This window comes from Balaenoptera borealis (genome assembly GCF_965194805.1).
Source record: "Balaenoptera borealis genome assembly, chromosome: 16".
Lineage (NCBI taxonomy): Eukaryota > Metazoa > Chordata > Mammalia > Artiodactyla > Balaenopteridae > Balaenoptera > Balaenoptera borealis.
This window is the reverse complement of record NC_138872.1, coordinates 13234774-13251049: the sequence shown is the minus strand read 5'-3', so window position 1 is coordinate 13251049 and position 16276 is coordinate 13234774. Positions and strand designations below refer to the sequence as shown.

Genomic DNA, 16276 nt, shown 5'->3' with positions numbered 1-16276 from the left:
GGTAGTGCCCATCTGGAGGTGGAGACTGGGGCAGAGCAGAGAGAAGCACCAGGAAATTATCTGGAGTCAGGAAGCCAGGAAAAGACTGAACTTTTTATTAGGCAAGTAGAACGAAGAAAGGATCTGGCTTGATATCTACTGGGGATGTCTGGATTACACAAATAAAATTATGTACAAATCTGAGAGACCAGGAAACCAACTGGGAAAGCATGACTTGGCTTTGCTAATAATAATCATCTCATCTGCCTAAGCTCACATGGATGGAAAAAGAATAATACCAACAACACACCCCTGCACAGGACTCTACAGTTTGGAAAGCATTTTAAGATATGGAATCAACTCTGACTATTAACATTACATTGGACAGACATTCCAGGTACTGTCTAAATACCTTACAGATATTTGCTTAATCTTCACAGCAAGATTATCCTCATTTGACAATGAGGAAACTGAGGCATGGAGATTAAGTGTTTTGCCCAAAGTTATATAGTTGCTGGCACAGCCAGTATCTATATTTCAAACCCAGGTAGAGGGTTCTAGAAGCCACATACTGAACTCTACGTCCTGTAGCCTCTGGAAAAAAATGGAATAAGACTCTTCTGATGATGCCAGTGGCTAGAATTCTATCACTTACATGGAATGATGGAGGTGGAGTTTCTCAGAGGAAATGCTCTCTATTCAGAGACTGTTGAGGGGAAAATACCTGAATTTTATCCCATAGTATAAAGACATTTTGTACTATATTTTTATTCTTTTATTTATTTATTCTCCCCTGAACAAAATTTACTGAGCACTTACTATGTGCCAGGTACCGTTCAGAGTTTTCTATGTGTTACCTCAGGTAATTTGTCTTATTCTGCTCAGGCTGCTATAACAAAATACCATAAACTGGTGCCTTATAAAGAACCAGAAATTTATTTTTCACAGTTCTGGAGGCTGGGAAGTCCAAGATTATGGCACCAGCAGATTCGGTGTCTGATGAGACTTGCTTGCTAGATAGCTGTCTTTTCTTTGTGTCCTCATGTGATGGAAGGATGAGGGAGCTCTCTGAGGTCTCTTTTCTACGGGCACTAATCTCATTCATGAGGGCATTTATTATTATTTTATTCATTAGCCCAAATCTTCATGGCTTAAAGCAACAAAGTTTATTTCTTGCTCAAATCCATGTCCATCTCAGGGAAGTGGACATCGCTACTCCACAGTACCTTCACTTATATACCTGTGATGGCAGTTCCTCTACCATCTGGAATTTGGAAAAGGAAAGAAAGCCTGGGAAAGAAACACTGGGTCTTAAAGGATCAACACCAAAGTAACACACACTTAATTTCACATGTCACTGGCCAGAGCCAGCCACATGTCCACCCCTGACTTCACCAGAAGGAAGAAGTTCAATCCTATCACAGGCCTGACCTCCTTACTTCCTACATGTGTGACTGTGTCCAAGGCACTTAACTTCACTAATTTCCCTGTGTCTCAGTTTCTTTGTTAGATGAAAACAGAAAGATTGTTTGTGGCATTGTTATGAGAACTAAATGTGATCATAAACCAAAAATGTTAGCTATCAGTATAATGATAATGATGTCATCTACCCATAGAACAAAAAAGTATTATTTGTGTGTGTTGTGTCTGTTTAACATAAGTAATATTATACTATGATACTTCAGTGCTAGTAGAAATGCATGATCTGGCTGAAACAATAACCTTCCATTTTATTCCATAATTATGCACACACACACATACACACACAATACGTCAGTATATGCAACTCACTGTTTTGCACCATTCCCATAAAAACTCGGTGTCAGAGTTTTACTGCTTTGGGCCTGAGGCCACTTAATGATTGAAAGAGAAAATGGTGGGTGCACGTTTGGCATTTCCTCATGCGAGCAAGAGAGGATGGCTGTTCTCAATGACAGTTCTGGCCCGTGTGCCCACTGGCCCGTGGCGATCTGATGTCAGAGAGGACACATGAGTCAGGGAGCTAGGATGCATGAACCTTGAGGTAGCTGGAAATTCGGAGTCAGGATATGGGTGAAGAAAGGAGAGCGAGGTTGGGGTCAAAAGAGGGCACATGAGATCCCTGGGGAGTGGGAGCTGAGGAAGAGCAGAAAAGGGAGGCATCTGGGCAGAAGCCATGTTCTGGAAGCAGCAGCTCAAGGAGGAGGCAGGTGGCCATGGTGGAGGGCAGGGGTCCTGGGAAATGAGGTCCAGATGCCAAAGGTCAAGAGAGGCCAAGGAGTGCAAGGAGTCTAGGTTGACTCTGGAGGACAATATGTCTGGGTGGATGCAAGGAAGATGGTTGTCTTTGTGCCCGCCCAGCAGTCACCCCCCAACACTTCCAGGGACGGGACTCAGATAACTCTGGGAACCAGGCTTTGCTACTCCCAGGCCAGCTCCAGTGGTGGCCATGTGACCCAGGCTTGGCCAATCAGATATCACATGCCTCTGGCCACAATGATTGGCTCAGGAATGGCATGTGACTGCAGTCAGAGCCAATGAGAACTAACCGTGAGCCTTTGCGGGAGGTAAGCGGCTTTTGCAGAGCAGACGTGAGGCCGGGAGGACGTAGAGCTGAGACTGGCAGGTCCCCTTGAGGTGGGCATCTCCCTGAGTGTGAAGTCAAAGAACATTTTGCTGAGCTGGAGAGAAGAAGAAGCGTCATAGTCCCTGGATTTAGATACACCAAAAGCCAGCTCGTCCCTGGCTTTACCTTGGCATGAGCCAATAAATTCGCTTTGTGTAAACCAGATAGACGTGGGTTTTCTGTCACTTCCAACCAAATGTCTTCTAAAACATAGAATGTGCCTCTTTGAAGATTGGTGTTTCTTTTCTCAGCGAACACTTTCACTCTGCAAAGACACTTGATAGACGTTTTTGACCTAATGAGAATAAATTCTGTTGAATTCTCAAAAATCACACTCCGATTCAGTGCCCCCCACGCCCAAGAAATCCAGTGTTAATTTGCTCTCGAAAAACACACATTTCCAAAGAGCCTTCACAGCCTCCGATACAAATTTTAGTCTTGGCAATCGGTCTTTGAATCCTTAACGTCACATACAACTTCATGTCCATCCGGTCTTCCTAGAAAACTCCACAGGGCCAGTCACCATGTGGTTGATTTTGATGACAACAAAATGAAACCCTAAAATTTGTTTGCTCTGAAAGCATTAAGGTGGTAGTTATCAAATCCGAACTGTAGTACTTCTTAAATTACCTTGAAAACAACATTAGTAGTTTATTTAAACACAGTCAAGAAAAGAAAAAGTAGGGGAAAACGCCCCAAGGAATCTGTTAGCAATTTTCCTTGGAAGGAAACACATACATAAGCTAAGGGTAAATGAAGTTTGTGGTAACTTGGAGGAATAAACTGATCCCCAGTTTATGATTGTCCATTTCTTGGCTCTTTCTTACAAATAGCTCAAGAAGTCCCTGCCATGTCTGAATTTCTTCCTAACCAAGTGATTAGAATAAAAGTGCCATTGGTTTGGGCAGTGTGGACATGGTACTATTTCTTTAACCAAACATTTGAGATCGTTAATACATTGAGCTCCTCAGTGCCTCCACGTGGACTCAGGAGCAAAGTTTGAGCTAATTCAGATACCAACAACTAAACTGCTTTTACTTATTTTTAAAAAATCTTTTCTTTAAATTTGAAATTTCTGAGGTTTTCTGCCCTAATCATAGCTCCTCTGCCTTTTGTGAAATTGTCAGTTCGCCATGGGAAACACACAGCAGCATTACTGGTTGTATGGACTTCAAGAAGCCTGATCTGCTGTTCCTTCCAGAGAGTCTGGGAGCTCCCCAACACTCTTTATGAAATTCCTTTTCTGCTGAACTAGCTAGGGTGGATTCCATTGTTGGCAACCGAGCACCCTGACAGATGTCCTGGGGAAGACCACCCGCTTTACATGTTCATCCTTCCCAAGTCTGGACAGCTGGTGGCCATGCTGTAGGCACCACCCAAGTGTCTGACGTGCAGCGGCCATGCCTGCTCACTTCCCCATGACAGATGACAGACTAGCTGAGCAGAAACATTTACTTATTTATTTTTAAACCGCTTTGTTGAGGTGTAATGGATCTATGACAAAGTGCACAAATTTCACATATACAATGTGATGAACTTGAACATATGCAAACACCCATGAAACATCACCACAATCAAGGTAATAGACATATCGATCAACCCCAAGTTTCCTTGCACCCTACCTTTTGTGGTAAGAACACTCAACATGAGATCCACCCTCCTAACAAATTTTTAAGCATTGTTGACTCTAGGCAGAAAACATTTAGTTTTTGGTTCAAAGTGTGAGGGTTGGATTGTACATCAATGGAAAGCCCATCTGTAAACATGTATTCATGAATACTAGATGTTATAAGTCAGAGGACAAGTCCTTGGGAAGCTGTATCATATTAGTAAATACTAAGGATTTTCCTGGGGGGTTGGGGAGGTGGGCTGGTCACAGCCAAAGAGACTCTGTGCCTGGTCCTTAAGATCCATGGAAAAGTGGGACCAGAGGGTGGCGGTTGGGCTGGAGAAATGGGCCCAGTCCGGAGGAAAGGGAGTGTGAGATACTATGGCAGACTTTGGGGGCTCTTCCGTAATGTCTGTGCTTCCCTTCTTTTGTATTGGAAGCCCAGGTATTTCGCTTGGCACACGACTGTGTAAAATAAAAACTACATTTCCCATTCGGGCTTGCCGGTAGATGTGGCCAGATCACTAAGTTCTAGTTAGTGGGATATACGCCTAAGTACTGTATTCAAATTCTGAAAAGCGTCTTAAGGAGAGAGGGCATGTCCTCCCTCCACAGCTTTTTTCCTGCTTCCTGTGGCTGGAATGCAGACTCGGGTGTCTGATGTAGAGCAGGCGCCCAGAGCTCTGAGTGAGAAGCCTTATGCTGAGCATGGCAGAGCAACACGACAGAAGGGGCCTGGGCCCTTGATGTCTTGGGAGCCACTGTAGTAGCCCTGGACTGTCCACATTTATATGAGACAGAAATACATCTTTATCTTGTTCAAGGGTCCTGTTCACTGCGGGGAGAAACTCACAGCTGAATGAAATCTCAAATCTCATCTCAGTGGGTGCCACTGAGCTAGAAATCTTGGGGCGATTCCGAATGTAATAGGCAGTGCCAGTGTACACTCTATTGGAAGCACAGTGCACAACTCTATGGACTGAGGACTGGATGGTTGACGGACTGTAAGAGATGTCTGGGTTCCGAGACAGGTGGACACTCAGTGGACTGGCCAGGACAAGCTGAGCCCGGGAGCTCGGTCCTGAGACTGGAAAGTGAGGGAGAGGAGTGTAGCGAGAGGATGGTTCTCTTCCACAGCTTGGAGAGGGCAGTCAGCGTCCTTTCCAGGGAGAAGGGGAGAATCAAACCACACCAGAGTGAGGTTCTACGAGGAAACCAGTGCAGATGAGAACTTACTGATAGTTAAGATATCTTGAAAACTATATCTAGAGGACTCAGCACATAGTCAGCTGGCAACAGTTATTTGCTGAATGAAATAAAGAAGGAATGATGGCATGAATAGCACCCAGAGAAAAAAGAGAAGCAGTGTGGAATAGTGGCTAAGAATGGGTGCTAGACTCCTAGAATCCATATCTATATATCTCAGACCAATGCCTGAAAATAGTGTTCAACAAATATAGACTAGTACTATTATTACTGCTACTACTGTTGTTGTTGTTGTTGTTATGGTTGAGAGTAACTGAGCGTCCACAGGTGGATCTGATTGCAAATGGAAATACTCCAGGGCCACTGCCTCTTTCTAAACTTCCCTGGCAATTTTTCCTCCACATTCTCAGATGCAGCTCAATGCTCCTTCAAGACCTGGGTTAATTTCTGTTCCTCCAGGACATCAGTTGTGATCACCTTGCTCCATAGCCATCTTCCCCTGCTCTGACAGCACGTTATTACCTTGTCATTGGGCACTGGATGCAGCTGTCCTGTGCCATCCTGGATAGATTTTACCTTATTTCATTCCTTGTTTTCCCAGCATTCAGTGGGCCAACAAGACCCCTCGCAATATCCGAGCCCTGCTTGATTCTGCAGACTTGTCTTGTAGCATCTCCTCCAACTTTGAAAATCACATCCATACTCTCACATTTTATCTTTAGTTATTGCATTTTATTAAGTGGATGTGTAATAATCATTCTTCTATTGTTGGACATTCACTTTCCCCCCACAGTTGTTCACTATAAGAGCACTGTTAATATCTTTGAAACTATATTTTTAAAATATTCATAATTATTAATATTCTTAGTGTGATAATCAGAGAAAAGGTGTGAACAATTCCATGTTTCTGGTAATACTTCCCACATACTCTCACATTTTTAAGTTATCATCTAAATTTTGTATAATAGGCTTAAATATATATTTGGATATAATTAAATTATATAGAATGTTAATATAAGTAAATATTATCAAAATAGAATACATATTTATTTTATATATAAATATAGTAAATAAAATTTATATAAATGGATATAATTTTTGACATGTAAATATTGGTATTTTAAAAGAGAACTGTAATGTAATTTTCAAAGTATATCCATTGCAGCTCAATTGCGGTTTGATACCCACCATCATGGATAAAATTAATACATATACAAGCTTTGTTTTAATTGTTAGGAATTCTGCATTGTTCTTTTTTATCAACTTATACTACCCTGGCAGAAATTTGGTCTTAATATATATTTTTATTCTTGGACGTCTTTTATTAATCACTTTATTATCCATCACTGACTGTACAAAAAATGTGCCTAAAATTGAAATTAAAAATTTTTCATTGACTACAAGTCTTTAAATTTTAAAATAAGTTATTTAAAATTCAATGATCGTTATGGTGATTAGTAGAATACACTTGATCAAAACACCTTAAGCATGTCACAGCCGGTGATAAAGAATGATCAATCCATAAAGTACAATACTTTGGGATATACTTCTCTTAATATGAGAGGTGGGACTGTTTTTTCAATGAATGTATTCATGAATGAATATTGTTATTTTAGAAAGATGGGGCTTCAGTATCAATCCTATTCATACCATTTGTTTTTCTTGGTGTCAGCGCAGAAAGCCTGTTCATGAAAAAAACAGATGGGCTTGGAAGGGCTTCTGTTGTCTGCTGTGCAATTGTTTGGGCTCCTTTCAAGTTATATGCCAAAAAATTACTTAGTGACTTTTGATAATCTATAAGCTGACATAGGTACTAGGTTCTCCAATTTCAGTGACAGTGAAGAATTGAAAACAGTCTAACTCCTAAAAGGAGGTGCTTCCCAGTTAGACACCAAACGTGGTACCCAGTTATCAGACATTTGTGTTCTCCACGCAAGGTGAATATTTCAAAATGTGCCTTTGTTTGGTGCCCTTTGCAGCAGGGTTCAGCACCTTCGTAAGATTCAGGATGGGTGATGCCTTTTCAGGGGAGAGTCTCCCATCCCCCACCCCTCTCCACCTTCCTTACTCCCCAGGAGGCTGAGTGCATGGACCAATCAATGGGCTCCGTTCTCCTATGGCTTCCGGTTGGGTCTGGCCAATGAGGAATGCGGCATTGGTGGAAGCCAGAAGAGAGTAAAGTTGACTGGGCATTTATTCCCTGGCCTTATCTGCGAGGTGACCCAGGGTGGCTGCATCTTCTCCAGAAGGCCACACCTCCTTCATATTTTACGCAGCCTCCCTGTCTCCAGGTTCTAGAAACTTCTCTCTCCCCTCGCCCTACTCAGGGCCCCACCAGCCCAAAGGGGCGGCACTATCCTTTGTAGTTTTCTTTAACCCACCTACACCTTTGTAAATTACTTCCTCTGTTAAATTCTCCTCGAATTACCCAATTTGAGTGCACTTTCTGTTTCGTGTTGGCACCCTGACTGATAAACCTATCTTTTATATAGTGGAAGAAGGACATGTGTGAAACAGGAAGTGGCAAATGTCACATGTCAGTGGAAGGTCTGGAAATTGAGTCTCTTAGAACCCTCTGTGCCTATAAACCCTTGGAAAATCTTCATGCCCCGGCCCCACCGGGGGTCTGGGTGCTCCAATATGATGATGGCCCATCTGGTACCCGACCATCCATCTCTGTCCCCTCCACTGTATAATGGTAAGGACACAGTTGGGAACCAAAGAGGCACTAGACAAAGCTGGCAAGTGCTTTTTCACGAACGCCAGTGGCTACAGGTGAATCCCATCCAGCTGTGATGTGTGTCCAGCATCTTCCAAACTCTCCTGCTGCCCAGCCACGGCCACCACTGGCCTCACCTGCAAGGGCAGCCAAAGTCCTCCTTTGAGCTCTGGTATGTGGCCGGGGCTGGTTTCACAAAAGCCAGGACCCCGTAACTGCCTGCTGGAGTCTGGCATCAATCACCCGTGACGGGAGCCTCCCTGGTTTCTCTGCCAGCCTCTCTGCAGCGCTGATTTAGGAATCCCAGACAACCCAGCGAGAGTTCTTTATTGCAGCGGCGGGCAACTGATCTACAATAACATGCAAAAAGATAGGGGTCCCCAAGCAACAACAGCAGCTGCCGTTTGAGTTGAAATTGGAGTTAAAATGTGAGCTGGATCCACCTGCTGAGGTTGGAGCGATGATCTTGCACCTCCCATCCTGGAATGGTCTAGAAGCCCCTGGGAGCTATTGCCTGGTGCCACTGAGACTTGAGGCTGCTGGTGGATGGCTGTAGGTGTGTTTGCATTAACTGCCACTGTGATTATTTTCCTTCATGAGGGTATTTCAGGTTCTACCATCTATCTATCTACCTATCTACCTATCTATCTATCTATCTATCTATCTATCTATCTATCTATCTATCTAGGGTTATGGTTCACATGATAGTTTGAATTATTGTTTAGCAAATATTCACACTCTTCACTCTTCATATCAGTGAAAGTGACAGAGCAGACATTCAATGTGCTACTGCAGTTTGTTTTGCTCTTGACCTTGGGCATCTGCCACGAGAAGAGCGTGCCCCGGTAGCTGTGCCCCCTGAGCTTGTGCAGCAAGCCCCGCACAGGCCTGCCAAGATCAGCCGAGCTGTGGTGGCCCCACGGACCTGTGAGTGTGGGGATAAGCGCTCCTTGTCAACCACTGAGTTGGGCTGGCAACTCCTGAGAAAAGACTGCGTTTGCAAATTCTGCTCTGCTGAACCCAAGGGAAGCAGTGTTCATGTCTCCACTCAAAACCAGGTTTCATTCATCCTGGCATTTATTTGTGAATGTGCTTGTTTATTCTGCAAATGCTTTTTGATCACCCTAGGTGTCAAGCACTGCTCTAGAGAGACTCATATATCTCTGTGTGTCTGCGTTGTCCCTTGATCTTCAGGAGAGAAATGAGGTTATGCAGGTGTACATCCTTAAAGTGCTTTGAAAGTCAGGGTATAAATCCAGCCTGTTTCCCAGCCCGTTTTTCCTGCTCTGCTCGGCTGCGTGACCCTCTGAGGCCAGGCTGGGGTGGGGTGAGTGGAAAGGAATCCTGCTCCTGCATGGACAGGCTCAGATGATCCCCCTGCATTAAATCAGGGACTGTGGGGGAGAAAGAGGGAAGGGAGGTGATGCTCACCGTCTCCCCTGGGGGGAACAGGTGTTCGCACCTCCTGCCTGGGTTAATTGACTCAGTCACTTTGTGGTTAACCTTGTTTCTGTTTTCAGATAAAGAAACTGAGGCTCAGAGAGAGATAATAACTCACCCAATTATGGGCACAGGGCAGGAGCGGTAAGTGTTAATTATTATTATGCCAGGTCCCCATGATTAGAGAAGTGAAAAGACCACCTTAAAAATTGAACTCTTGAACACCTGTGCAGAAGAGAGTTGCCATAGCAGGTCTGACTGCTGTCCTTTGAAGGGCCTGCTTGCAGGGTTGGCCCTTGACTGGTAAATGAGAACTTGGATTTCAGGAGGGTTCTCAACACCCTGATTGATAAGAGTGGCTCCCTACGCCTAAACTGTTTATACAGAACAATATGTTTTACGTGGAACACCTGTTCTCCTTCTGGGAGTCTGGGGTTTTGGTACATACTAGGCAGAGGCTGCCACGTGCCCAGCCTCCAATAAAAATCCTGGGCAGAGTCTCTAATGAGCTTGCCTGGTGGGCAACATTGCACACATGTTGTCACATCTTGTTGCTGGAGGAATAAAGGCAGGCTTGTGTGACTCTACTGGGAGAGACCCTTGGAAGCATGCTCCTGGCTTCCTTTGGACTTCACTCCATATGCCTTTTCCCTTTGCTGATTTACTTTGTACCGATTCCCTGTAATAAATCACAGCCCTGAGTATGGTTATAAGCTGAGTCCTACTGAGTCCTCCCAGTGAATCAGCAAGCCTGACAGTGGTCTTGGGGACCCCCAACACAACATCCCTTCCCTTTTCTTGACTCTAAGGCTTGGCTTTGGACCCTTCACCCCACCTCTAACACCATCCTTGACTTTTAGGATCATCTTACCCATAGGACTCTGTTGAAATCTCACCTTGATCAAGAGTTGTGAAGGGTTTTCACCCTTCTTGAGATTCTACAGCATTAACTTCCACAACCATCCATCAGGTGCTGTGTCTTAAATGATCATCTGTTTTCTTCCTAAGAACTGTCTGAGTTTTGAGTTTTGTGACATGTGTCAGTTTATCACAGCCCTTAGCCTAGAAGCTGAGATAAAATGATATAAAGTGAATGTTTGACATTGGTTTGCCTTGTCCTCCATGCTCTGTGTGCACTGAAAAATGACTTTTGAAGGTAGAATCTTAATAGATACCAAATTATTACCTAACTTCAAGATATTTTGACAGTTCTTCATAGACACAGCTATAGCAAACATGTCTCTCAGTTATAGTGTCACAACTGGAATTAGCCCTAGGGCTGTGAATCTTATTTTTAAATGTGATTAGAATTTTGCATTAGGGAAATGCAAATTAAAGCCACAGTGAAATACCACTACATATCTGTTAGAATGGCTATTATAAAAACCTCACAATACAAGCACAAGCACTATATATCAATATATGTAAGAGCTTGTGGAGCAACTGGAATTCATGTGTTGCATTTAGGAATACAAAATGGTACAGTCACTCTGGAAAGCAGTTTTCCAGTTTCTTATAAAATTAAACATACACTTACCAGATGACCCAGCAATGCCATTCCTGGGTATTTACCCGAGAGGAAAGGAGACTTATGTTCACACAAAAACCTGTGCCCAAAAGTTTATAGCGGCTCTCTTCATAATTGCAAAAACATGGAAACCACCCAAATGCCCGTCAGCAGGTGAATAGTTAAACAGTCTTTTCATCCACATGATGGAATACTACTCAGGAGTGAAAGGAGTGAACTATTGGTATACATGGCAACTTCTTTGACTCTGGAAGGCATTAAGTTGAGTGAGAGAAAACAGTCTCAAAGATTACTGTACATTTCCATTTATATGACTTCCTGGAAAAGGGAAAAAAACCGTGTTAGAGAACAGTACAGGGGCTGCCAGGGGTTATATGTGGGGAAGAAGTTGTGACTATAAGGAAACAGCAGGAGGTTGGATTGTTTTGGGGGGAGTGATAGCACTTTTCTGTATCCTGATGGTGATGGGGATTACACAACACATATCCATGCGTTAAAATTCATAGACTGTACACTACAAAAGGTCAATTACGTTATATAATATTTTTTTAATGACATTTTAAGTCACACAGGCAAAACTGATGTCTCTGAAGGCATTAGTTGGATTTAAAAAATAAAAAAAAAGATTCTCCCACAGGCCCCGCCCTCATCTAGGTATGGCCTGACTTTCCAAAATGAAATCCCAAATCCCTGCAGAAGGACAGTGCTGGAATCCCTTCCCTCAAAAGGTGGCATCACATACTGCCTGCCCATAAAAATACAGGACAGGCAAAGTCTTGGTCTGAAGGCTCAGTTTTTTTCTCTTCCTTCTCCCAGCTCTGACGGGCACATGGAAATAATGTTAGAAATGTAAACTTTGAGTGTGAATGGGAATTTTATTTCCAGAGATGTTTAACATTTTTTCCTCTTGGGTTGAAACCCTCATTCATATCCAGATAAATTATCTGGGGGTGTTGATAAGAGGATACATCTTAGAGGGTTTTCACAAAGGTCTATATTCAGAAAACCAGCCCTTCTCAGGGCTGAACTTTTTATAGGGAGTTTGGGGGGCTGCTGATGGGTGGGAGGGCATATGGCAATCCAAATTTACTGTGTTTTCTTTGCCTTTTTATTTGTTCACAAAGCACTCTGGATATCAGGCAACCACAAGTTCAAGGTGGGAAGGAAGGTAGGCTTCTCCAGAGACAATCGCCTTTCAAATCACACACACGGATTCACCTTATTCCTGGAGCCCTGCCAAAGGCGACGGCAGCAACCCAGAGCCTTCGTTTGCATTTCCTGAGCCAGCATTTGGGAAATATCAGTAGAAAAATAGGGGACGCCTGTTGTCTATCTTTGGCTTCGGATTTAGGTATCCAGGAACTCTGTTTAAATGGCTGATGAGTGAAAATGGACTTATTACATGGTGGGGAGGGGAGTGTTTTAAGGTTTTGTACAAAAACTATGGTTTTAAATTTTCTACATTTCCCTCCAAATTTTGATAGCAGGTATGTGTATTAGTGATAGTCATTGGCTATAAATGGTAGGGATCCAAATTAAACTGAATTAGAAGACAAGGGGAGATGGGTCAGGATGATTGGCTTGTTTAACTGAAAAAGTCTGGGGGAGGATTGCAGGCATGGTTGGATCTAGGGGGTTTTTATCAGTTATACATTAGTTACAAACAGGAGACCTCAATCTAGTTTGTTTAAGTGTGAAAAGGCTTATTGAATGCTATCACGTGGCTTACAGGATCTCTGGGAAGAGCAAAGAAACAGGTCTGGTGGCTCTGAAACCAGGAGCGACATCCAGATTGCAGTGCAGAGCTGCCCCAGAGCAAGTATCCCCTCTCCTGAGGACACTGCAGCTGAGCCCAGGAACCAGCACTGGAGCCCCCGCATTGATGCCACAGGAGTGTGTGTCCCAGGGGCCCCTTACCAACAAGAATCTGCATGGTGCCTTCTCCAGGTGACCAGCTTCTGGATTGCACGGTGCGTCTAACTCACGGAACTGGGTCACCTTCCTGCACCCTAGAGGGTGCAGGAAAACATGTTTCTGACTTCTCATTTGGGGAAACATGAGCCCATAAGATGGGAACTTCTCTAAATATGGGAGGAAACTTAAGGATGCTCCAGGACAGACAATAATGAAAACAACGTCATCAACAACAACAGTAGCTAACACATGTCAGTAGTTTATGATGTGCCTGGCAGTCTTTGAAGTACTTTACCTCAATTAATTTACTCATCGTAATATCCCTTTGGAGATAGGTATTCCTCAGATGAAGAATCTGAGAAAAAGAGACCTAAATAACTTGCCCAGGTCTATCTAGGGTGACCACCCATCCTGGCTTGCCTGGGACAGGCCCCATATAATGCTATGAGCATCCCGTTTATGCTCAGAAGTGGTCTGATTTGGCCAATGAATTCCATGGTTAGTCTACCCACTCACACAGCTGGGCAGAGAAGCTTGGATGACAAATGGCCACTAAAAGGGGCAGCTGCCACTACCAGGCTCAGGTTCCCTCTTTCTCCATCTCTCAGCTCTGCCCTCCTCTGTTGGGGCTCCCCCCCTGCCAGGGGTCCGGGCTGAGATCCTCCCATTTCCCGGGCCAATGGAAAGAGACCCCTACCCCAGCCCCTACCAAGTTTTTCTCTTTGCCAGAAATCACAGAATTTCAATTCATTGTCTCAGTGGGGGTTTAGAACTCCTTTCCGGAACCCGTGGTGACGCCCTAGAAAACTCACGTGCTGAGAATGGAGACAAGACTGCTGGGGTGAAGAGAAGCAGACTGGGTGCTGCGCAGGGACAAACAGCCGACATCCCGTTTACCCGTCAGAATCCACCGTTATTACGATGACTATTGTAGGAAAACCTGGCTCGCAAAACTGGATTCTCCACGTGCTCTGTGCATTTAGTGATCAAAGAGGACTGATTCTAGCCTGATGCAGTCAGATGTTGCCATTGGAGCACATCCCATTAGAGATGCAGAGATGGAACAAAAAACCTCCCTAAATGGCTTATGATCAGCGAACTTATTCTGTATAAGGGGCAGATCGTGAATATTTTAGGCTTTGCAGGCCAAGTGTGGTCTTTGTCACATATTTGTATGTGTGTGTGTGTGTGTGTGTGTGTGTGTGTGTGTGTAGTGTAAAAACCCTTTTAGTTCAGGGGCTGGACAAAAGCAGCCTGTGTGGGCTGGATTTGGCCCAGGGCACTTGTTTGCAAACCCCCAATCCATCAGAGAAGGCAAGACACAGATGTGTGAACAGAGGGCAGGGACAGCCTCGTGTTGCCTGCGCTGGCCATACGTGTGTGTCTGCGGAGACCACGTGGAGGGAGGCGTGGGCATGGGGCGGGTTCCTGGAGGTGACACTTGAAAGCAGGCTCAGGAGCTGCCAGAGCGGACCCCGTTCTTTCACCATCTGGAATTTGTTCATCTTCAATGCTGGCAGTACCGCGTGTTTCTCTGGAGAACCACTGCTGCCCCGCCTCAGCTCAGACCTCAGCCCACCAGGGTCGCACATCCCCCGTCTCAGTAAAGACCTAGGAATGAGCATGTGGCCCCAAAGTCCCCGTGAGACTTGCTGCTGACAGGGGGTCCTCTGTGTGCAGATCAGAGCTCCCCACGCCTGCTCTCCACCCCACTGGCCGCACTTTCACGTGTAGAATGAAACTCCAGCCCCTCCCACGACCTGATGGGGCTTCTCCTTACCTCTCCAGCCTCTCTCCTCCTTCACCCTTTATCCCCAGCCACTCTCATCTCCTGTTCTTGCACTGACATACCCCCCTTGGTCCCTCTGCTGTGCCTTGGCCCTTGCTGGTCCCTCTGCCTGAAACATTCCTCCCTCCAGTATTCACAGAGCTCGCCTCATGTAGATTTTTTTCTAAAAATTGACCTCCTTGCCCCACTGCTCTAAGAGTCCCTTTTTATCTCCTTCCCTTGCACTGTTTTTCTTCATCATGTTTGTCCCACCTGACATCTTTCATGTTTATTTGTTAATCCCTGTGTTGTCAGTTACCCACCTGGAGTGGAAGCTCCAGGAAGGCAGGAGCCTGTTTTGTCTCAGGAATCCTCAGCACCTAGAAAAAATTCTGGAACAAAGTGATACTCCCTGAATATTGGCTGAATGCATAAGTTAATGTTGGCACAAAGATGCACTCTCTTTCCCAGAAGCCTTGAGTCTGAGAAGAGGTGAAATACGTTGCAGCCACAAAGCAAAAATTTATGTGAGAACAGAGCCAAGAGATACAGAAACCAGATCCTGATGGTATCCTTTGGACAACTTGATCAGCCTGTACCTGAAGCTAGCGCACTGTTGCTGTTTTCAGTTACAAAAGCCAATGCATTCTCTTAGTGCATAAACCATTTTTTTTCTTTTTAAAAAATTTTTATATGCATAAACCATTTTGAATTGGAGGTTTTGTTGCTTGTAATAAAGGAGTCTTCTGAGTATGATTTGGCTAGTCAGAGAGGAGGGAATAGGGAGAAAAGGAGAGGAGAGAAGAGAGCACATGCTGAGTGGTTAAATGATACATCAGGAGATGGAGCAATTCCAGCTTCTAATCCAGTGAAGTTCTCTGTGAGCCCTAGAGAAGTCCAGCAAAGTAGGAGTCAAAAAGGAATATAAAGAGAAATGTGGTGAAATTTAGGATAATTGAGTTGGGCCTATTTGGAACACATTCTCACTACAAAGCAGGGAGAGCGTGGGTCCTACAGAGAACACGGATGCCGGGGTCAAGTGAGCTGTGAGGCTCTCCCACCCGCTCAAGCCTCTTTCCCACAGTGTGGCCTCGGGCAAGCGCTTGAACCCCAACTTCCTTGTCTGAGAAAATGGGATGACAAGACCCAATCTCAACAGGGCTGTAATGAGGATTAAATAAGGACAGAATCCAGAATAGGTGACCCATGACAGGCATTCAATAAACAGCAGCTGTGATTATCATGATGGGGTCTGGATTGCCCGACTTCAAATTGGCACTTGAATTTGGAGAGTTGCTAAAGCTCTGCAACCCCCAGAATCGAGGGTCAGACACAGAACTGCTCCACAGAGAAAGCAGAGCTTGTGGCTTCCCTGAAGTTTGTGCCCTGGTCAGATCTAACAAGCAGCAAGCAGTGAGGATCATGAAGAACACTGGTTTTTTTTGTTTTTTTTTTTTAAGCCAAAAGACCAGCTTAATTTATTCATCAGGCATAGCAACTTTCCATTT

The 16276-nt window shown here is 44.5% G+C and overlaps 1 long non-coding RNA gene across 3 annotated transcripts; it reads left to right on the top strand.

The window, feature by feature from the left end:
• The first annotated feature begins 253 nt into the window (after positions 1-253).
• On the top strand, positions 254-15948 carry LOC309613755. Of its 3 annotated transcripts, none has more exons than XR_014235868.1 (6): positions 254-376; positions 9639-9702; positions 10419-10528; positions 12211-12328; positions 12818-13056; positions 13730-15948. It is a non-coding gene; the product is annotated as an uncharacterized lncRNA (long non-coding RNA). The 3 variants fall into 3 exon arrangements; XR_014235869.1 differs by having other exon boundaries at positions 12211-12437; XR_014235870.1 differs by lacking the exons at positions 12818-13056; positions 13730-15948 and having other exon boundaries at positions 12211-12804.
• The last annotated feature ends 328 nt before the right edge of the window (positions 15949-16276 follow it).